At 44.8% G+C, this 21,842-nt stretch overlaps 2 long non-coding RNA genes across 3 annotated transcripts in view; both read left to right on the forward strand.

The window, feature by feature from the left end:
- The window catches only part of LOC130597331 (uncharacterized), a 59,264-nt gene extending 46,213 nt beyond the window's left edge, over nucleotides 1-13,051 (forward strand). The window contains exons 2-3 of the long non-coding RNA XR_008971730.1: nucleotides 4,739-4,937; nucleotides 11,697-13,051. This is a non-coding gene — a long non-coding RNA (uncharacterized LOC130597331). The remainder of the gene's footprint in view (nucleotides 1-4,738; nucleotides 4,938-11,696) is intronic.
- Nucleotides 13,052-13,230: 179 nt separating this feature from the next.
- LOC130597376 (uncharacterized) lies at nucleotides 13,231-21,136 on the forward strand. Of its 2 annotated transcripts, none has more exons than XR_008971756.1 (3): nucleotides 13,231-13,647; nucleotides 14,156-14,253; nucleotides 20,944-21,136. It is a non-coding gene; the product is annotated as an uncharacterized LOC130597376 (long non-coding RNA). The 2 variants fall into 2 exon arrangements; XR_008971757.1 differs by lacking the exon at nucleotides 20,944-21,136 and adding an exon at nucleotides 18,997-19,256.
- The last annotated feature ends 706 nt before the right edge of the window (nucleotides 21,137-21,842 follow it).

Raw genomic sequence — 21,842 nt, forward strand, 5'->3', positions numbered from 1 at the left:
CAAATTAGCCAAGTCACAAATGACCCCTGGCTGCTTTTCAAACTTTTTAACCCATTTTGAACTGAATTTGCTGGTGTCTCCATCCTGGTCCCACCCATGTCAAGGTAAAGCTTCACGCTTGCTTTAATGCAGCAGGAGTAAGCCTCTGCCACAGCCTCTCAGCGCAAACACTTCCCTGGAATCTGAGCAAGTGAAAAACAGTGGAAGTGCCTGTACCTTGGACTGAAGCCTCTCAGATTTCAGCACTTGATGGAGTTTAACTGCGCTTTAAAGTGTGTAACAGAGTTTGTGTGTCCAGTTTGCTTCCACCAATGCTTGAGGATCGAAGGGGGCTGTGGTCCTTTCTGGATCCATCCTTACAGGTGGAGTTAAACATAAAAATCAGAGGTGATCCCTATGGATCCCCTTAACTGCTCCGGGGAGAGCGAGGAGGAAGCCAGGGCTCTCTCGCCATGCAGCTGTGCCCCTTCCCCTCTCTTGAACTTGGCTGTAGGGAATAACTCAGACAACACTGCCCTTATCTCCCGGCATTCCAGAGCCGCAGCAGCGCCGGCCGTGCCGGGGCGTTATCGGAGGCCCGGGTGCCCCACGGCACCTGGCTGTGGGAAGGTCAATGCTGGGGCAGGCTGTGCTTTCGGCTTTGTTGTTCCTCCCCATCGCCCTGGAGCAGCCACAGGGGTCAGTCTGCAGGAGTACTGAAAGCCCTGGGGATTGTTAAGCGCCAAATCCTGTTTATTCCCTCTTTTACCCAAGCATATTTCACCGAAGAAGCAAGGGATGCTCATTCCATTGCAAAGCAAGCATCCTCTCCGCATCCATTTTAGCACTCTGCCTCCTATAAGCAGTGATATTAGGGGAAGGAGCCACATTCTGCTGGATCAAGCCATGGTGCACGGGGCTGCAGACGGGGTTAAAATATCACCTTGCCTTCGCCAGGGATTTTTCTTTCTCTTATGAAAACAGAGTGGCCTCTGAATGTCAGCCCAGACTGCCTGTCAGTTCTCAGCTGCACCATGGGATAAAGCTGCTGATCCCTTTTATCCCCTTCTGGGAGTAGTATTAATAGTATATTCATTTTTGTTCCATTTATAATTCATTACTGCCCAGTTATTTGGATTTACTTGTGTTAAAAGGCATAACGAGACAAAAACTTAGCTGGCTAGGAGTGCGGGGAGGAGGGGGAAGGCTCTTCCCCTCCTTCAATCCCTATCTTGCCTCCAGGGTGATGGGAGCTGATGGCTGGGGGCCGAGCTTTGGTAGAGCAGGGTATACACGCAGGGTAGAAGGGAGGTCACTTTGTCCACAGGATGTAAAGCTTTAGAGGTCACTATTGCTCAGGGGTGTATAACCTCCAAACACATAGGAAGAGCTGTGTTACTTTGCTCCAGTCTGGCGTATTCCTAGAGCAATATGCCCACACCTCACTGAATTAAACAGCAAATCTAGCTCCTGTTAGGTGTTTAAAATGTGCTCATAGCAGAAAGATTTGTTTTAAACAAAGAGGAGCATACATTTTAAATACAAATTTCCCTTTGTTGTTTTAACCTTCCCCCCCTTCCAGTGTTTTTATCTGCTTGCAGTTGCGTAAGCATTGGCTCTCCTCTGGGCATTGCAGGTTCAGGGCCAGAGGGTCTGCTCTGCCCACAGCACACACTCCAGGAGAGGCCCAGATGTTCAGAGGAGGTTAAAAAAGAAGCCCCAACCCAACAACAAAAAGGAAAAGCTGTGGTTTTTAAACCACCTTTACGCTTTCCTGCTCCTGGGGCCAGCCCCCTGCGTAAGATAAAACAGCCTCGAGTCTGCTTTATCTCACCCCCAGCTGCCCACCATCCCCAGGGATGCTCTAGCAGAAGGGCTCAGCCGGACATGGCAGCTCCCAGCCTCTTCCTTGGCAAGGGGGGGACGGTGCCCAAGGGAGGTGGATGTTGTGGGACCAGCCCCACTGGGACCCTCTCGTCTGGGGCTCACCCCGTGGATGGTCATGTTGGGTTTTCCTGCCTGCTGTGCATGATGCAGCTGGGGCCAGTGTTGGGCTCTGCAGTCCAAGTGCCTTTTTGATTTTCCCTTACACTGTCAGGCTGCTTTCCCAGCAAACTGTGGCTTTCGTGCTGACCCCCTGTTCACACCAGGAGAGGATCTAGTAGATGCCTTCTACGCCTTGACCCAAGTAGGAGCAAACTTGCTCTTGCAGTATGCCCCTCACTATGACCACCCCCAGTTTTGTTAGCTGGCTTGAATTAACAACTGACAGAGGTCAGTCAGGACAGTCACATTCAAAATATGCTTTTGGGAAACAGCCTAGAATATGGGCAGGAAGTTTTATTTTGCAGATAGACCCACACAGAACTCTGCAGACAGAGAAGCATAGATGGACAAATCAGTCAGCCAGGGTGCCTTTGATCCTGAAAGCTCCCAGTCTTTGAAGGGTTTTTTGTGTATTAGTAAGATCCCCAGTCTCAGCCATCCCTATCATCCTGCTCGACCCAGTCACTCCCTTCCCAAAGGGCATCTGCAGATGTACAAGAACTACCCGTGGGTTCCCAAGATGAGAAATCCCAAATTGCTAAGGAGTATACAGGGGGTTACTGACATGTAGCTCCCACTGCTTTTGATTCAATACCCAGACTGGCCTTTCCGAAGCTCACAGAGGCTCTTGGGAGGAGGGTTTCACACTGTATTTGCTGTGTGGCTCCATAAATTCTTGGTTTTGTTTCATTTTTGCACCACTGTGGACTAGAGGGGAAGTGCAATACCAAAGGCTTTTTGTCTTGTAGATATAATGATCACTAAAGATTAGTACTAGTAATAAGTTTTAGAAAGACGTTTTCTGTTTAGTTCAGTGTTTCCAAGGAAAAGTTGTATATTCCCAGATATGATATTGCCAAAAAAGGCAGTATTTACACCCAAATGCTTTCTGCACTTCTTTAGCACTCTGGGCAGGATAGTGGCCTTCACCAGTAAAATTTGGACTCCCTTCCCTGTTTGTGGAAGAGTTACCTTTGATTTGGATGAGCATAAATGAGATAGGAGTTTAGCTGTATCCTGTTAAACATTTTCAGCATGTTCTGCATTTATCTTCACTGTTAAGTAAGTCATTGCCTTCCCTGTGATTTAGATGGGCGAAGTATGTCAGTGTAGATACATGTGAGTTTTTTCCCTCTATTTTCCTCCCAAAACCATGACTCAGACCAAAGAGAAACAAAGCCAGGTCTGAACCCCACACCTCATTAGTGGTGTGCTTGTCTTGCTCTTCAAAAAGGCGTAAACTAAAGGCCAGTGGCCCATCCCAGAGTGATGCTGATGCTTTTGCCCTCACCCAGGTGCAAGAGCAGTGCCTGCACTTGAATTTTTGCTTTGCTTTTGTCCTTGTCACCCTTTCTAATGGCACACTGAGCAGGTGGCATGGGGAGGGAGGTGCAATGGAGACATCGTATAGCCACAGGCACTGCAAGCAAGTGCCCTCCCCTCCTGAAACACTGCACCCATTGACTTTGCCCACCTGTTTGCGATGGCTTTGGGGTCTAATACCTTTTTGAAAGGGGAACAGAGACCCTTAAAGGGAAGAGGAGAGGGGGCAGGGAAGCTGCTGGCAGCCCCTGTAACAGGAGCACGGTTTGCAACCCCATTCACAGCCATTGTCTGGCATTGTTGTACCAGACACGCTCCATTCACGGCCCCTCGCCTGTCCCTTTTCAGCAAGTGCCCACTGGTCCTGCTCTGTTTGTCAGCAAGAATGAGCTGCTGGGAGGAGGAATGTTTCCCAGACAGCGGGTGAGGAGGTCAGTCTGGACCTCTGGACATTAGTGGCACAGACTTGCAGCCATGGCATGTGAAAGCAGGGTGATCCTTTGAGGGTCTGGCAGCCGTTTGGCTATGTGCGGCAGAGCGCAATTCAGACCATGAGATTAGCTGTCAGGTCATCTGCTGTGAAATCCATTATGAAAAACACCCGGAAACTGAGGCTTCTCTTGAAATCCTCCCTTTACTGAATTGCAGAAATCATCTTTGCAAGCTTTTGTCAGATACATATATATGTATAATATATTTATATGCTCACACGCGCGCTCGCACGTATAAAATGATGTTTGCTGTAATGCCTCATGCAAAAACGCTAGTTGAATAAATCTGTCACTGAAACTTCAACTCCAGATTACTACTCTCTAAGATCTGCTATTACAAATGGAAACACATCTTTAGAAAGTTCACAACAGTCTGGAGCAGATGAGCTATCGAAATGCAACAGAAAATCTACCCCTTCCAGATTAGTCAAACAATGAACGTAGTCCTGCACATAAACACTGTCTAACTGTATTGGCAGGGTAAATGGTTCCTGATTTAGGCATTTCCTCAGACTGTGAATGCCAGTATAAATTACCTTGAGGAAAAATACATTTCTAATCTGGAAGTGTGGTCAAGCGGTTCAAATACTGGTAACAAATCAGTCAACTACCAAATTATTAAACATTTCCAGTATTAGTATTAATCTCTGGTAGCAACAATGTACAATTTGCCAGAAAATACATCCTTAGTATATCTTGATGTACTTAAAAAAGTAGTTTTAATCTATTAATCTATCCCTAGTCAGGGAAATCCAAGAGGAATGAGGAGTCTGGTTTGCTGGATTTCAGAGGTATCCTTTCATGGTGGTGGATGTTGTTACCCCTCTGTGTTTTCAAACTGCACGCTGCCTTGTGTGCATTATGGATTTATGCAGTAATAGCCATATTTACCTTTGCAGCCATCTGAATGTAGCAGCAAAGCATGAATGCCTGAAGGAGAAAATGAGAAAAGAAAGAGGGGAGCAGGGTAATGCAGGTATTAATCTCTCAGTTGATGAAGAGTGGTTTCTGCTCTGCATGCAAAAGATTTCCTTGTCTTCCACAAGATCTTCTCAAAGAGCACACTCAGTCCAGTGTATTTTGATGGAACTATCTGAGGTGTGAAGATATAGAGAAAAGAAGAACTCAGATTTGTGTAGGTAGAAAGTCTGGATCATTTTAGTCCAACCCATTGAAATCTTTGCCAAGTTGGTTTTTAAATTTAATACCCTCCCTAAAGACCCTTGGTACCAAACCCAAATGTTGATGAGCTTGTGCCATGACTACGCGTGCCAAGAGAGCTTTCAGGGGAGAGGTTTTGGCATGCATATAGAGCAGATTTTTACTGTGACTCTTAGAGCATCAGCCTCATCTCAAACCACCCTCAGGCCTGACCAGAAGAAACCGCCATCAAATCAATGAGGTGGATGCAGCAGAAAATGCTCTTGCTGGGTATGGGATTGCAGGTCCAGCCCCAGCACAAGTGGATTGCACAAGTCATGGATGAGCATGTCACCATTGTACTTTTCTATTTGCATAAAACAATTATCCCCTGGACAGTAGCTTCGGAGTTGTCTAGACAACATGCTTCTGATGGTATTACTGACCTCAGACACACTGGGCTAGCTCTAAATTAGCAATGAGGAGGGCTGGAGGGATGTATTATAGTAGTTATAAACCATAAGAAGGTATTTAAATAGATAGATAAGACACATGCAAATCTTTTCATTGCCATGACAACCATCTTGATATAGGTTTTCCATACGTAGCGAGAATGGCAGAGCAAAAGGCACTGGAAAAATAGCAAGAACCTGTAATGATAATGAACCCTGACAGTGTATTAGTCTAGATTTTGGTCACTTATTAACTCTTAATAAAATACAAACTTCTATAGTAATACAGTGTTCAGTGGGTCAGGGAGCAATTACTTTTAAACCTTGGCTATAAGGATCTCTGCTATATGGCTATACCTAATGTACCAATTCTTCACAAATTGATCCGACTGATTAAAAAACACTTTGCTATTAGATGTAAATTGCTTAGCTGCTCAGAAGCGCTTTGCAGGGACGGGTTGCACAAAGCATGAAAATATGTCATTTATGGACATCTTTATATTTCCCACCTGGTTTTATTGGCCAGGCGAGGAATCTTGTAAATCTGAATCCACAGATAATTGTCACAAGAGAGCTGGGGCCTCCAGTTTCAAATGGGAAATGCAGTGCAATCCCCCAGCACACATGTGACCCCTCCATATGTGACCTGTCTGAGCAGACCAGAACTATTTGTTCTTTTCTGTTCTTCTTCTTGCAGTTCCTAATCTCTTTGAAGGGCAAACCCACTAATTTGAAGGCCAGTTCATGGCTTCCATGGTGCCTCCTGTAGCCATTGAGGGTTTCTCTTCTTTCTCAGACATTCAGGATGAAAACATCTGCTGGAGCTTGGACCTGAAGGCATCTTGTCCAACTTGTGTCCTATGTGCTTGTCCCCAAGCTAGTCCAGAGATGTTGGGATGTGGGTGGCTCAGGTGGGAAGGACACAAGTGTATTACCCCACTTCAAACAGTTTTCTCCACAAGTCAGGTGCATCAGTAGTGACCAGGGCCCTTGGAAATGAATTGTGATTAACCTTGCAGGGTGTTTTTTGACTGTTGGTCTTTTTTCCTTGATGCTAGTGAAGATGCAGTTGTAGGGACCAAGCCTGTCGCAAACTAATTCCTTGTTACCACTGCTTGCCATACCTGCAATGGATGGTTTTGGTTTGTAAGGGTGTTTGGAGGTGGATGGCCCACACAGTGCTTTTGCATAGCCCCATTTCCTTCCACCCCAGCAGGCAGCAGGGTACCACATCCCCAGCCCAGGCTGAATCTACCACAGCCTCCATGCCATCTCCTGTGGCCCCTTTCTGCTGCCTCTGTCCTGTCACACTCCACATAAAAGCCTTGCCCTCCTTGTCAGCGACCACTGTCCTTTAATTTATGCCTTCAGGTAGTAATTTTGTCCAGCACTGTCAGGCTTTTGCTGTGCAGCTCCCCACAGCTCTCACACCAATCCTATTCCTTCAAGCTTCTTTTGGGCAGTGATTCGTCAAAGCCCTTGAAGATGGCAAGACAGGCAGGGTGCTACAACAACTGCCTATTATTCGTATTTTTTGAACTGCAGCCTTTTTACTATAGCTTTGTGTTACCTCTCTGCCCCACCTGTAAGGAGGTGGGAAGTCATTTGGGCAGGGAGCATCCTGTCCTCCTGCAAAGCGCAGCACCGAGCACGGCAGCTCCAACCAAAACCCTGCGGGTGATACCGTGGTGCAGAGAATAATTAAAAAGCTGCACTCTTTTCCCAGATGAGAAACACTCCTGTAGTGTGTAAATCAGCCACCGTCCGGGAGGAATAATCCAGGCGGGATAATTGTGCAGGGGAAAGGCCCCAGGCGTGATAGGGGTTTGCATTAGCAATGCCTTTTCATCCATCTGTCTTTTGACCAGAGCTAGAGAAAGCCAGAGTTTTGACTTATAAGGATGTTTTGATCAACTGATGATTATTTCAGTGACGGAGCTCCTGAAGTACACACAGACACAAAATACCTTATTTGTGTACAGGAGCAGCTAGGAGCCAGGAACTGAAAGGTTTCCTTCTTCAAAGATTAATCTGTTTAGGATCTACCAGCTCCCTGTAATCCTGGGGAATTCAACCATCAGTTTGACTGGGGGAAATATTTCACCCTGAGTGTTTATTCACTGACTACAGTGGAAGCAGAAACAGGCCAAAGAAGAATTTGGCTCAGAGCAGGCATTAAATTGTACCATTTATTGGTATACCATTGTTATTTATTAGTCAGGCTATAGAAAAGCTGAAGAGTCCTGCTTACAGTCAGAGCTTGATTATGCTGTTCAAGTGTGTTAGGAGCCCTGTCTGACACCTCCAACAAGTATCCCACTTTTGGGTGTCATTAGGGAAAGGTTAAAGGTGCTGAAAATGGCTGGTACCAAAAAGTATCCCAAGAATGATCGTGAAAGCAATGCAAAGGCGGATATATTTGTCCTGCAGTCAAATGGCTTTTACAAGTCATATATAACATACATGCTACTAACAACAACTACACTGTTAAAAAGCGTATTCCAAAGTTTAGAAAAGGTACTTCGGTGCTATGGAGGAGAAAGAGTCTGTGACGGAGCCCACCTATGTATTTTCTTTTTAAGATCATCTAAACTTTATTGAAGACTAGCCACAGAACGGAAAATTGTTGGTATTAACACTCTAGGGCATCCTGTGTACTGAAGTCTCAATTTCTGATCCTGAATACGTGTTCCGGCTGACAAATTTTGGGGTGTTATTTTGCCTTCTAGATATTCAGATGTTCTTGGGTCATCTGGGAATTGAACAGCTTTTGCATGTATTTAAAGCAAAGTAAACTTTCCTGCGTGCCTGCTGATGGGGAGGAGCAACCTTATTTATGAACACAGGCACCTGCCATGTTAATTTGTACAACGTTTGTGATTTATCCTAAAAGAACACATTACACAGTGGATTTGCAGGAGTTAAAGGGAATCTGCAGGGTGACTTTAATCTTTATGTCTTTATATACTTGAGGGCATTTTACTGCACCTCTGCACTGCTTTCACTACACAATCATTTTCTGTTTTAGAAATGTAGCCATTTGGATCAATAGTTACAGTCCAATATATTGTGCTTCTGATGGGAGCCTCACAGGACAGTTAAGAAGCACCGTGGTAATTCCACAAAATGCTTGGCTACACTCTGAAATCTATTTCAAAAGTAAAGTTGGCAAAACATACACTGCGCAGAATTACACGAGCCCTAATGAAATTGTACTTACTCCACTTACTTGTATTAAAACTGAATTAGGAAGAATGGGATGTAAAGGGATGTTCCTTGCTTGAAACATGAGGGTTTTAATAGGAAGCTGTAAGTATTAAGGACCAGGCTATCAGCAGTTTTAAACTCCTGTGGAACAGTGTTTGGAGCGGGTTTTGAAGGGAAAGATTTCTAGGTAATGTGGTAAGCGTGCATTTAAAAGAAAAGAGGAAAAAGAGGATGTTTGGAGACATTTACATAGCACACAAAGCAATAAGTAAAAAAAAGGATCTAAAATCATATGTCCCTTAAAGCGTTAACAAATGTATCCCGAGCGTTGTGGGTTTTACAGTAAATTCTTTATCTATAAACAAACCGGGTTATCACAGCTGTTTATTGTACTGCTAGCCCTGCTCCTAACCTTTATGTCTTTATTGCTTACATACCATTCCCTTGTTTATATGTCTGTACCAGCCTGTGCCCTTGAACTTGGCCCCCGCGAGCCCTGACCCGGCGCGCTCGCTCACTCACGTGGGTCACATCGGAGATCAGTAAATGGGAGATGGGGCTGGAATATGGGCAATTAACACACAGCCAAAGCCTCACTGGTGGTGGTGGTGGGGGGGTTAGACCACCAGCCACGGTCCTTGGTGCTGGAGCTGCCAGGATGTGGGCTTCACCACTGCAGAACCATCAGCCCCCCTCCCCTAGGGCCTTGGCAGTGCGCATTAGAAATGAAAGGAGAGCCGTGTGCTCTTCCGCTCTCTTTTTGTCTGTCTGTTTTTCCCCCTCTCCTCTGGCTGATAAGCTGACAGCCAGGCGTGCCTTGTTCTGATAACTCAGCAAAGTCTGGGTTTCGTATGGACAAACAGCCCGTGCCCTCCAGCATCTTCGCCAGCAAGGCTTGAAGGGTAGGACAGAGCGGGCAGCACAGGAATAAGCAGGGACAGGGGCATGGCTGGGAATATCTGCCTTCAGATCAATGATAAACTTCAACTGTAAGCTAAAAAGTACTTTACAAACCCTCTGATGTCCCACACGATAGATTTCAATGCATAAAGGGTTTTGGCTCAGATCAGTGTGTTTGCCACCGGGGGTGCTGTCAGCAGTTGCTGTGGCATCTCGTAAGAGACGGACCCTCCAAAATGTGGGCAGCACTGAACATGCTGGGACAAACCAGTGTCAGTTTGTACAATAAGCCTTCCTCACCACCCCTTGGAGAAATTGGACCGGGTTTAGTTTCATTTAGAATGGGATCTTCACTCAAAGAAAAACCCCTCCTGGTAAAAACATCTCCGGGTCTGAATCCAATCCTTCATTGCTGCTAAAAATAATGTCAGTGAATGGAAGAATTCACAAATTCTCCCAGGGAAAAGAAAAGATGATCCCATTAACCTACATTACAGCCATCACCATTAAGAGATACCATTAACCTGCAGTTCCCACACAGTCTTGTCGGAGATAGTACAGTCATCCCTATAATTTTGGAGATACTACAGTCATCCCTATAAGCGTCTGCTAACTCCTGACAGACGCAGTATTGTAGCCAAGTCCATTGTCAGATTATAAGGACCAATCCGTGTAGCCTTTCATGAGTGTTTTGGGTATTGAGGCAAAAGCCTGTCTCAAACCACACTTTGGATCAGAGCTCCAGAACAGGAATGGGTCCCCTGCTATCGAAAATGATAGGATTTGACTGTCTTACAAGGTCATGAGCAGTCATAATGGATCAATAGAGAGGATGAGATGTGTATCAGGAGTTTTAATGACATAACATTGTGTTGTAGAAGTTGTTGTTTGACTTTCTAGAGAAACATATATATTTTCAGTGGCTGTTCTTCACACATTTGTTAATGCTCAGCTACCAAAGTGGGAGTGCTAATGAGTACTGATATCTGGTGAATAAGTTTAACTGAATCCTACTAGTTGGAGAACTGGAATGTGACTGTTTAATATAAAGTATATATATTTACATATACCTGGGCAGTATTCTGTTCTCTTAATGTATTCTGTGTACACATTTAGCCTCCCATTGCAAGCATTCTGGTAAGTTTAGTAATCAAATATTCATGTACTCAGGAAAGTGACTTTTTCTCAGATTTTTACTTTGTGCTGTCCTCCTATCAGCCAGCCCAAGGTTTTGTTTTATTTGGGGGAGTTCTGGGGCTTTTGTTTGTTTAACTCAGAGGAAAGACCTGCAGAAAAGTCAGCTTGATCTTGCAGTAAAGAGCTGGAGTAGCCCTCAGGACTTAGGACTTGTTTCAGGTTCTTATTGTTGCCATAAGCTAATTTCATAGGCTAATCCTTGTGCCTCAGTTTCCCAGCTAGTGGTAATACATTACTATTGTGAGTAAGATGAAGATATATTCAGTATTAACCAGCTGTTCTCAGACTGGGAAGGGGTGGTTTTAGAGAAAGCTGTCATTGTAAGTGGCCTGTTGGGAATCCACCATCTCTCATAGGCCTAATTGTGATGCCTGTTGCCCAGGGGAAGAAACTCTCCTTTTCCTCCCACACCAGCACAAATAGCTGTTTGGAAAGCTCTTGATAACATCACTAAAGGAAAAGGATCTAGGGAGCTTCAGCTTTGAAAGCCAAGTAGACAACATGAATACAAGGTCCTACAACCTTGGCCTCCATTGCCACACTTCAAAAAAGGCAATAAATACTCTTTCTGACTAAGTATGCTTCCTATGGTGCAGCTAAGTATCCTTCCCAGTTGCATAATGGTTAACTGAGCCCTAAGAATGTGCTTGATATATTATTATAGCCCTGATGTAGCCATCAGAGAGTACCAGGCAAACAGCATGTACTTAAAACCGTGCTGTTCTCATGCCCTTCCATGGGATATTTTAGTCTATTTTTTTACTACCTTTGCAGGTTGTCTCTTTTGAAAAGTGATTTCACAGAAACATTCTCTAATCTACAATTGAGACAATCTGTACGTTAAAGGCTATGTTAAAGCAGGCCCTTTTTCTGAGGCTAAAGCCCCCCAAGGAATAAGATGTATATTTATGTAACAAGAGGTCAGCTTTATGAGAAATGCTGTTGTGGCTTGTAATTTCAGATGAAATGGTCCAGCGTTGGGATAAGAAGTGCTGGATGCTGACATGTAGTGATGTGCAAACCCCCCTGTCTGAGATGAGTATATCTCTAACTTTGCTCTAATTATCAATCACTTGATTCATGTCAGAGCACTCACATTAAAATCAAGTTTTTGTGCTATTTAGACAGGTACTCTGTAAACACAGGGAGAAGAGGTGGTTTCTGGAACGAACAGGAACGCTGCCTGAATGGCTGCCTGAGTCCATGTTCTGTCTGAATAAATTAAAAGCAAGAGTCTTTCATGCTAAATTTGTATGGCCCTCTGCACAAATTGCCCAATTTATTTGGGTGGCGAGACGTTTTGGGACACAGGGGTTGATCAAATGCATTCAATAGGACCCTGCAAGTTGAATTTAAGTATAAAATGAAATTCCCTGTGTGTTGGTTTTGATGTTCTTAATTTAGTCCCTGGTGGACGGTAGTCTGCATTACAAAACCTTCACACATAATTTGGCACAGTTTGGGTGATTTGCAGTCTCTTCCCTCACTCTCTCTGCATAGGATGCCTTGAGCAGAGCCTGCATGGAGGCTGGGTGACCTCTCCTCTCTCAGGAGGGTGGTCTCTTCAGGTCGCTGTTCAGGTCAGTTCTGCAGCAGGGTAAGGAAGCTTTGACTGCTGCTTCTTCACTTGTGTGGGTAAACAGAGGACTTCAGTATCCAGCGCTACCAGTCCTTAACCTTCAAAAGCTAAGCAGTCACCAAGGGGGATGGGGAAGAAATGCTAAGAGAAAGTGCAGAGCAAAGAATGTAAAGAATTTTGCTTATCTGTGACAAGTTTCTAAGCATGTTTGATTATGGTAATAAGGATATGTCGTTAACAAAGGATTTTGAAGGCATGTACACCATTGATAATCAGCCCTGGCCAAAGTACAGCGAACATTTAAAACTTGATATGGGCTCTTCTTCGATGGGATGTGTTTGAAATACAGCAGCACTTTAGTGTGAATGTGGAATTTCACTTGATGTACAAGAGTGGGGGTGTGGCAGCTAAGGAAGGAGCTGTATCTACCAAAGATAAAGTCCCCATCACAGGCAAGAGATGACTGTAAAACACTCACAATTCCCAATCCTTAAAACGCTCCGTAATTGCAAATATGCTCATTGTTTTAACTTATCTCTGCCAGTGCTGTGCTGAATTAGTCCCTGAATGGGATCAAGGGAAGAGGAGAGGAAAGGAAGGATGGGAAAGAGAAACAGAAGAAAGCAAGATAGCCAGAGAAAAGGGAAGGGTGGAGGCAGTTAAGCATAATTGCCCTATGGCTTCATGTGGAATTGTAAAAGCTCTTGAACATCCTTGCTCAACCAGCCACAAGAACATTCTCCACATCTCTGATGCATGGGAGGCTTCTAGTCTGGTGCTGTGGGGGGAAAAAGGGAAAGAAATGGTTCAGGAGGAATTTACCTCCTCTGTTTGGATGCTTTCTAGTGTGTGTCTTGCCTGGAAACTGTCCCAGTGAATGTCTCCCCCCCACTAGCTTCTGTGCTGGTCCCCCATGTTAGGTCCTTTGGCTGTCTCCTCTGCATCCAGCTCTCCACTTGTGGGATGGGAGATCCACCACCTCTGTGGTCACCCCCTTTCTTTGATCTGTTTAGCTCTGTAGCAGCTGTTCCCACCAACAAGCAATCCATGGGAATTTACTCTTGCTCCACCTGGAGTATTCCTATTTTTGCCTCCTTATCTCCTAATGAGTTTATAATCTAGAACAGAACAGTAGCCCTGCTGTTTTCCAGACTCCTTGTCAGATAATGTCACTATCAGACACATTCAGGTGACACACAAGCCACTTCTGGCCCCATGTGGGCTCCTGTGTGAGTGCTTTTTTGAGGAGGAATGGACTTGAACAGAAACTGTGAAGGCAAATGGAAGAAGAATGAAAACCACCCATGAATGGGACTCTTCAGGTGTGTTCCAGGTATAGTATTTGGGTGCTGGCTGCCCAACCCTAAACGTGGTGGATATAACTCAGTATTTCTTCTCCTAGTGCCTTTGGGTTGAAGAAAGCCTTTTAATATCCACACACCTCTAATAAACTAAAGCTGTAACGAGGCTCTTTCTATTTGTATTGCTCTTTTGTTGTCTCCTATGCACATTTACCATTGATTTTTGCCAAATTCCCCTATACTGTAACTATGCAGTTATAAACTGTTGTTATTGAGGGGGACCAAGGAGAGAAGGGATAGCCATAAAATCACTGGCTGCAAACTAACACTGCAGCTCTATTTGGGTGTTTGTCATCAACACTTGGGGATTATTGCATACAAGATTCCTAAACATCAGCCAGCCACTGACTGCTTTCTCAGCCACATCAGACAAAAAAGTTATTTATTTATGGGGGTTTTAATGGTAAGGAATTAATATTCTGAATCATTGATATCTTTATTGTGCAATTTGCTGCCATTAAATTACTTCTTTTCTCTCAGAGTTGCCTTCTATGAGACATGAGAGGGTCGGTCTGTGTGCCTGATGTCATCTTTCAGGATGCATGGAAAACAAGGGAAACTCTCTGGAGCTTTCCTAAGTTGGGACATCCCCTCAGGTCCGAGGAGGGAGGGGGGCACTTGCTAACGTGGGCAGGAACTGAGGGAAGCACAAGCACAGAGCTGAAGCTTTGCAAGCTCTAGAAACTCTAAAGCAAATGGCTTCGTTTGGCTTGAGCCTGTGCAACAGCCAGCTACAACCGAATGCTTTATTGCCGTCTGGAAGTGTTTATTTTCTGAACATAAATTCAAGGGACAGATTCAAGGCATGTCAAGAAATAAAGCATATCATCATGTGAGCTAAGCTGACAAGGACAATTTACTGTACCCTGCATTCGTTCTGGGCCAATCGGAAGAGAAGAGGCTATTAACATCCTGAAATTCCCGCTGTTCGGCTCTCCCTGTCCCTTCACTGAACTCGGGAATGGCATGTATTAACCCCTTGAAGGCCTCCAGTGCACGGTGCACATCCAAAGAAGGGACACTTGTTCAGGCCTGGTAGACATATGCAGTGTGTCCAGCTCTTATTGACAGCAGCAGCAAACCGCTTTAAGAGCCATGACACGGCTTGCGCTGTCTGGAGGCCCATCACAGGGTTAACATCTTTCCTAGAGGCAGTTTCTGTGCTGTAGATGAGCACTGACTTACCCTGTTTAAATACGAGAGTTCACTGGTCAGCTTGACCTTGAATTCTCTTGCAAAGACAGGAACAAGTTGACATACTGTTCGTGTTTCCAGTGCCTGCAAAGTTCAGGGAATACAATGCAACTGCAGCTCACATGCCGTGAGCATCACTTAGAGAAGAGAAGGGAAAGTTCATTTCCTACTTTTTAAATCCTGCCAGCACAAAAAGTAACAAAACCAGAAGAGAGTCAGGAGGTAAAGCACAAAGGGCACAACAGCAGATATTGCAGAGGAAAGGTGCCATTCATAGGCCGGAACGTGTTATAATAAGATCCACAAGCAAAAGTCCACAGAGGACTGTTTGCATAGCAGCATTACAATATCTACATGTGTAAATAGAGGGAACAGACCTTAAATCCACGTTGCAGCAGTGACTGTTTGGTCTTTTACCTGCAGCCACACTGCTTGAAGTATTCCTCCTGACTTCATGAATGCCCTTGCGTAGGACAGCACCATCAGCCCTATTCGAACATTACAGCTGAGGGAAACGTATTATTCCAGCTCTGAATATGCATATTCTGTATATAGCACTGCAGAAAGGCAGTGCAGTTAACTGGTCTCCAGCTCTTTCTTTTCATCCTGTCCCTTCTTTACATGGCAAAGGGAACAGTTTCAGCACAACAGCTCCTCTCTGCCTCTTGTTCCCAGTGAAAAGCACAGCTCTGCCCTCTCTCCAGCCCCTGCATGAGAAAATGCAAGCTGATGGAGCACATGGGGAAAGGGAAGCCTGAGAAGAAATCTCCCTATCGTCTTTACTAGGTCTTCTTTTAAAGCATGGCTGGCTCACGTGTATCCTGGGGAGGCTGAAGGCACAGCACACCCAGGCAGCCACAAACCTATAGAGGCAAGAGCAGAACCAGGAGCAGACGCCGGAGCCTGGGTTGCTGTCGGCCCCGCGTAAGGCTTCTCTATTTGTTTATCACTGTGCCTGAGAACACATGGAGTAAATCCACACATATTAAAAACACACACACTCCCCCCGCTGTTCGGTCCCCTTTTTCATCTGGGCCTTAGTCATCCCTCTGTGTTTTGGCACGGAGTCATGCAGCAGGCTCTGCCTAGCATATTGGCATAATGTTCACAGCTGTAATCAAAACATTTTTCCTCCTATCTTCTCCCAAATCACTTGGGGTCTCCTTCTCCCACTGAGGAGCCTGTCTCATTCATCCCCTGGCTACTACACATGGTTTAAGTATTGCAACATTCAGTCCTAGACCAGAATAATATAAGAGCCACAAAGAGTCATTTATCTGGCATGACATATTTTATGCTCTTGTGTAAGTTTTCCTAAGGAACTTCTGAATGTCCTACTGGGTGACTGTAAAGGCACCAAGGACTCAAAGTCATGGGCAGCATCTTTATTACAAGCCCTAAAACACTCAGCACAAAGACAAAGCTGAGTGAATTTAACTTTTCTGATCTTTAGATACTACATTGTCTCACCAAAGTCCTTCCAAAGAGCCCTTTAAGAGCAAAGCAGTTTGGGGCTGAAAGGATCCTGGCACCAAATTGACCTTAATCTTCTATTACTATACAAATGTTTCTGTGCTTTAAAAATGCACTGCCTATTTCTTACTCTGAGAGTACCCTAATCTCAAATTAGCCTTCTGAGCGTGGGTCGGGAGTGCAGGAGTGCAGTTCTTACTGGTTCAATTAAAGGAAATAACACAAAATCACACAGGCTATTGCAGAAGTCTTTGTCAACAACTTCCTCAATACTCAGAGGCTGCTATACAGCCAGATAACATTGTTATTAGAAACACATTAGTGTGAGAGATTTTATATATTTATATATAGAGATATATGGCTAATAGATACATTCATCTTATAGCTACCACAGTAAAAGTCTTGGGCCAGTGCTTCTGATTCATTATTAACACTTGTTTTCATGTTCTGTTCCTTTGGTGTGTTTACAGCTTAGCCTTGCACTTGCTGTATGTTTTCCAAAATGCTTGCACGTAACAAAGCTCTGATAACTACAAAGCCGTCGTACTATTACTCACCAATGCCCTTAAAAATGATGCAAAGTGAAGTATGATGTACCAGTACATACTTTGGAGTTAGGGAACTAGCAGGTATGTGGGGAAGGCACGTTGTGTGAACAGTTGATACACTGGGGATAATGCATTCGTGTAAAAATCCTCTTTTTAAAGTGATTTTCCTTTCTTTCCTTCGGGTTTTTTTTGTTTGTGTCCTTGTGCTTGAACATTTGACCCTGGGGGAGTAGGATGGAAGGATTGTTTAAACACCAGAGAACTGTTTATTTCAATTTTCTCCCTCTTCTCTCTCTCTCCCCCCCCCCCCCCCCCCTTTTCAGCTCTCTTTACAGGTAAATCACTCGTGATATGGGAGAGTCTCAGAAAGTTCAGAGGTTTGGGGCAGGAAACGCCTCCCCTCCCCCTGAAGTTTGGATTCTGAGCTAAATTTATCTGAATGCTGTCATTTCCCTGCTTTTCCTTCTCTACCTCCTTCACCACATTCCTCTTTCTCCCTCCCCATTCCCAGACACCCAGATCTTATCCTTTCCTTGACCTGCAGCTCCCCCTCCCTAGCCTTCCACAGCTCCAAAATGTCCAGAGGCCACGGCTGAAGGTGCTAGTTTCTCCTGTTGTTTCTTTTATTCCTGGGCTCTACCATAGCAAGAAATGCTCTGTAATCCTTTGCCTGCAGATTCTGTCTCTGCACACATATGTTAGAAGTAGATTCAGTGGCCCCTAAGATGAAAAGGCAGCAGTGGTGTCCAGAAGGGGCTTGCTGTGTGCGAGCACGCACTGGTGATGCAGCAAAAAGCCCATATAGGTACAAGCCATTGCAATTTGTTTTGAGTAAAAGGATTCTGAAATAGGTGTGGAAGTTGGGCCAAACTTCCAGCCTGCTTCTGTTTTCCCTGATGCATTCTACTCATGTGCATCACTTATCACTATCTCGAACAGGTCTGTCCTGGGGTATGGACTACACAGAGTTCAACAAGATCCCCCTCTTCTTTAATTTCCTTTATTCCTTATATATGATAGCCTTGCACTGTGGCTATTCTAGTTTTCCACAGAAGTGGCAGGCAGCCAAAGACTGGAATCATTATTTGCAAACTCTAAAAATAGAGTCAAGATTTATAGGAAGAAAACAGATACGTCTTGTTATAAAACCATGAACAAGGATTGGCACTAATAGAACGGTTTATTCCTTTTTGATATTGCTTATTGTAAATCGCACTCTTTTGGGGAGATACACTAGATAGTAACTGTACAGAAACATTTCCTTTACTTGAAAGTGCAGTTTATTTGTTGCAAAGACTCGATTATTCAAAGGAAGCAATAAGAGACGAGGTAGCTCCTTGGAACTTTGTGTATGGTTGGGGTGGATAGTTTGTTCAACAAAATAAGTATTAGTGATCTTCTTCTGCAGGTCACTGCTGATAAAACATGCAGTGGGTCTCTTTGCCCAGCAAAAAGATGCCCCATGTGTTGCACTTCTGATTAATATTGCTTGATATTATAAAACATGAACATCGCCCCCCTGATCTAACTCATCTTCATAACACTCCGCACACGGTCTCCTTCCTCATGGGCTCTGGGGGGCAGCAACAAAGGGGGAAAAATAAAGAGGAAGGGGGGAAGCCTAGGGAAAGAGAGGGAGAGACTTTCACAAAGAGTTAAAACGGCCTGATGAAATCCTTACAATGTACACCATATGGCTTGACATTTACCAGATTAGTTAAACATTTCTACTGGGGATAAATATTCCTGCACATCGATGTAAAGAAATTGCATGAGACAAGGGCACATACAGCATATTTATGCCATGGAGTAATCTCTTCTATTTTTTTCCCTTTTCCTTTTTTCCCTCCCCTCCCCTTTGCCTGCAGAACTCAGGTTACTGAGCATGTAAGGTCCAAGAGAACTAAACCCAAATGAACCCCCACTCCTGTGCGCTCCCAAGCTGCTTGTCAATGTGACTGCAAACGCAATCCCCCTCCCAACACCACCCCAAACACACTCAAAACTCTCACCCAGAAAAGTTTCGAATGAGCAATCTTGCTATAAAATCCCCCAACAACTCTATGGAGAGGCTAAAACATTAAAGTTTGTCACAGTCTATTTCAGGATTCGGGCTGCCTGTGGAGAGATGACTGTGATGGCTGCCAAAGTGATTCAAGGCGGGTTGATGCAGAGGAGGTGACTGCTGGTGCCCGTGTCTGGTGTAGACTACTCTGCTCCTTGGTGAACAGCCCTAAAGCCATAGATTTCATTTGATCTTTGCAAAGGCTAACATTTGTCTGCTGTCATTTTAGTAAGATTGATGACAGGCTGGGGTAGGCGAGGAGGAGGGGGAGTGCAATGGGAGGAAGGCTGGTCCCCACAGCCCCTATGGCTGTGGCCAAGCCTGCCTGGAGTCACTGGCCCAGACCCTCTGGTGGGCTGCAGCAGTGGCGAGGAGTCGCTCCTGCACCACTCCAGCAGTAATTGTGCTGGGTTCTTGCAGCAGATCGCAGGAACCTGGAGACATAAAGGCACCATTCTGCACCTTATATATCTTAATAGATTATCCGCGTCACAAGCAACACAGAGCAAAATGTTATGACAACCATAAGAATGTAGTTTACTGTGGCTTAATGTGGCTGGGCAGTGCAGGGTAAAGCTATCAAAAAATGCTTGTATTTTTTGTATAGTTCTGAGAGAAACTAAGTGATGTGGACATGCAGCTATTTTTATACGAAAGCCTGACTTTTGGCAAACTCTTTCCAGGCTACAGCAGAAAATGCTTACTCTTTGTATTAGTAGTAATATCACGGTGCCAAACTGAAAATCATATGCTTTCCCACTTGGAATTTTTCTCACAAGCTGATGTCTGAGTTGATGTAATAGGGGAATCTTCTACAAAGGACGCATGCCCCAAACGGGGCAGCCAGTTGCTGGCTGCAGCATGCAATACGCCCCGGAAAAGAAATAGCTTTCATTTTTGGGCAGGATGAAGTCCATGTATCCTTTTCCATGAATGAATGAGTGAATGAATGACTATCAGGGCTGAAATTTGATCTTACTGAAAAATCCCAGCGATTCTGGTTCCACAAGGCGCATGTGTGCACACAAGAGGGATCTGGGCGCTTCTGGGTAAGCAGTGCAGCTCACTAGGGGAAGAAGGTGTAGGGATAGGATTACTGCCCTCGTGGATTAGGAAGCCAGAAATGTACCTGCACATCTTAAACATTAGATTGGAAAACACTGAGGTAAGGGCTGGAAGAAGCCCTAGACCCTCTTTGGGAGCTGGAGGGGAGACGGGTGCAGGAGCAGGTAACGTTAACAAGCTGGAATTCAAAATATGCCCGACCTAAAGCCCCAGGCTGGGACATGTCCGGGCTTGGTGGAAGGCTCAGCTCCAGCCCCTCCTGCTGAGATGTACAGTACTGAGACTGATTCTGTGTGGATTTTAACCACGCAGTGTCCCATCAGGACAAAAAAGACATCGCGTGAGGATGGGATTTCAGCTGCAGCCAGGGAAAAATGCAGTGTAGAGTATGAAAACAAGCTGTATGCTGCTTGTTCTTGGAGGTCAGAGATGAGCAAATGGGAGAGCTGGCAAGGGCCCCACATGAACTTTGCACTTGTGCGATTGCGGGTGGCTGAATTGATAAAGAGTGAGCCAGAGAGATAAATACACATACAGAGAAAAATAAGAACAGATAATGAAGTTGCAGTATATTTCCTCCTAGTGATGAAAGGCTAAGAATGAGTTACAGATCTTTCCTTACGATAAGAACAGATAATTCTTTCCAAAATCATTTATCTATAAGATACTGAGGTATTGTTTAGGTCTGCATTAGTATTAATCTAGCTCTTTGCTTCTCCATCCCAGTCCTTCCACAGGTGAAAACATGCTGGTAGGGACCCTAAAGGTTTCACATGCACGTGGATGCATTTCATCCTGTGGATGAGGTATTAGTTTTTATTGTAGGCAGTTGAGAAGAAAAGGGGCATGTTTATCCAAGTATCTCAGGTAAACCTGACATGTCTATTTATGCATTACCAGAGTTTAAATCTTCATTTGCTCAGGTCCTTAATGTACGAGGAGCAGTTGCTGTAAGTGCTACAAGATCTGTTTACTGCTCTGGGATATAATTAACTTTAAAGAAAATGAAAAGAAAGAAAGGAAAAGCTGATGCCTGTATGAAGAAAACAACCCCATCTGACAACTTTGATGTAAGAAGAGCCTTCTCCCTTTGACTGCTCCGGAGATGCTGCCTCATCAGGTGGGTGTGCTCAGCCCTTTCATCCCCGCAGGCAGGGCTAGATAACATTTACATGTCTCAGAGATATGACATGTGTACGGTACATGTGTGTGAGGGCGGGTAGCCCAGGCTTGAAAAGAGTATGCAGGATAAAGCAGTGTGGCTGATTAAAGTGGGAAAGCAGTGGGAAAGATTAAAGTACTTGATTTTCATAGTTTGGGTTGGAAGGGACCTTAAATCTCATTCAGCTCCAACCCCTGCCATGGGCAGGGACACCTTCCACTAGAGCAGCTTGCTCCAAGCCCCATCCAACCTGGCCATGGACACTGCGAGGGATGGGGCAGCCACAGCTTCTCTGGGCACCCTGTGCCAGCACCTCAGCACCCTCACAGGGAAGAACTTCTTATTATCTTATCTCAGTCTCCCCTCTTTCATCTGAAAGCCATTTCCCCCTCTCTTGTCTTACATCTAGAAAAATGTGTTTCACATGATTAGAAACAGCATTATTATTATTATTAATTATTATTATTTCATTTCTATTTTACTGTTGTTACAGTATTCAGTACAGGCCTATTCCTCACTCCACCTTCCCAGAGGTTCAGTGTGCTGCCTTGAGGTGAAGGACCCATCTGGAATCATGCGTGCCTGTTGAGGGTCAGCTCCCACCTCTCCTCACAGCCTCCAGCTCTCCACAAAGCCACCTTCATTTGAGGAGATGGTGTT

The sequence above is a fragment of the Pezoporus wallicus genome, unplaced genomic scaffold (assembly GCF_028554395.1).
Source record: "Pezoporus wallicus isolate ANWC-B61680 ecotype Strahan unplaced genomic scaffold, APGP_CSIRO_Pwel_v1 contig_6714, whole genome shotgun sequence".
Classification (NCBI taxonomy): Eukaryota; Metazoa; Chordata; class Aves; order Psittaciformes; family Psittacidae; genus Pezoporus; species Pezoporus wallicus.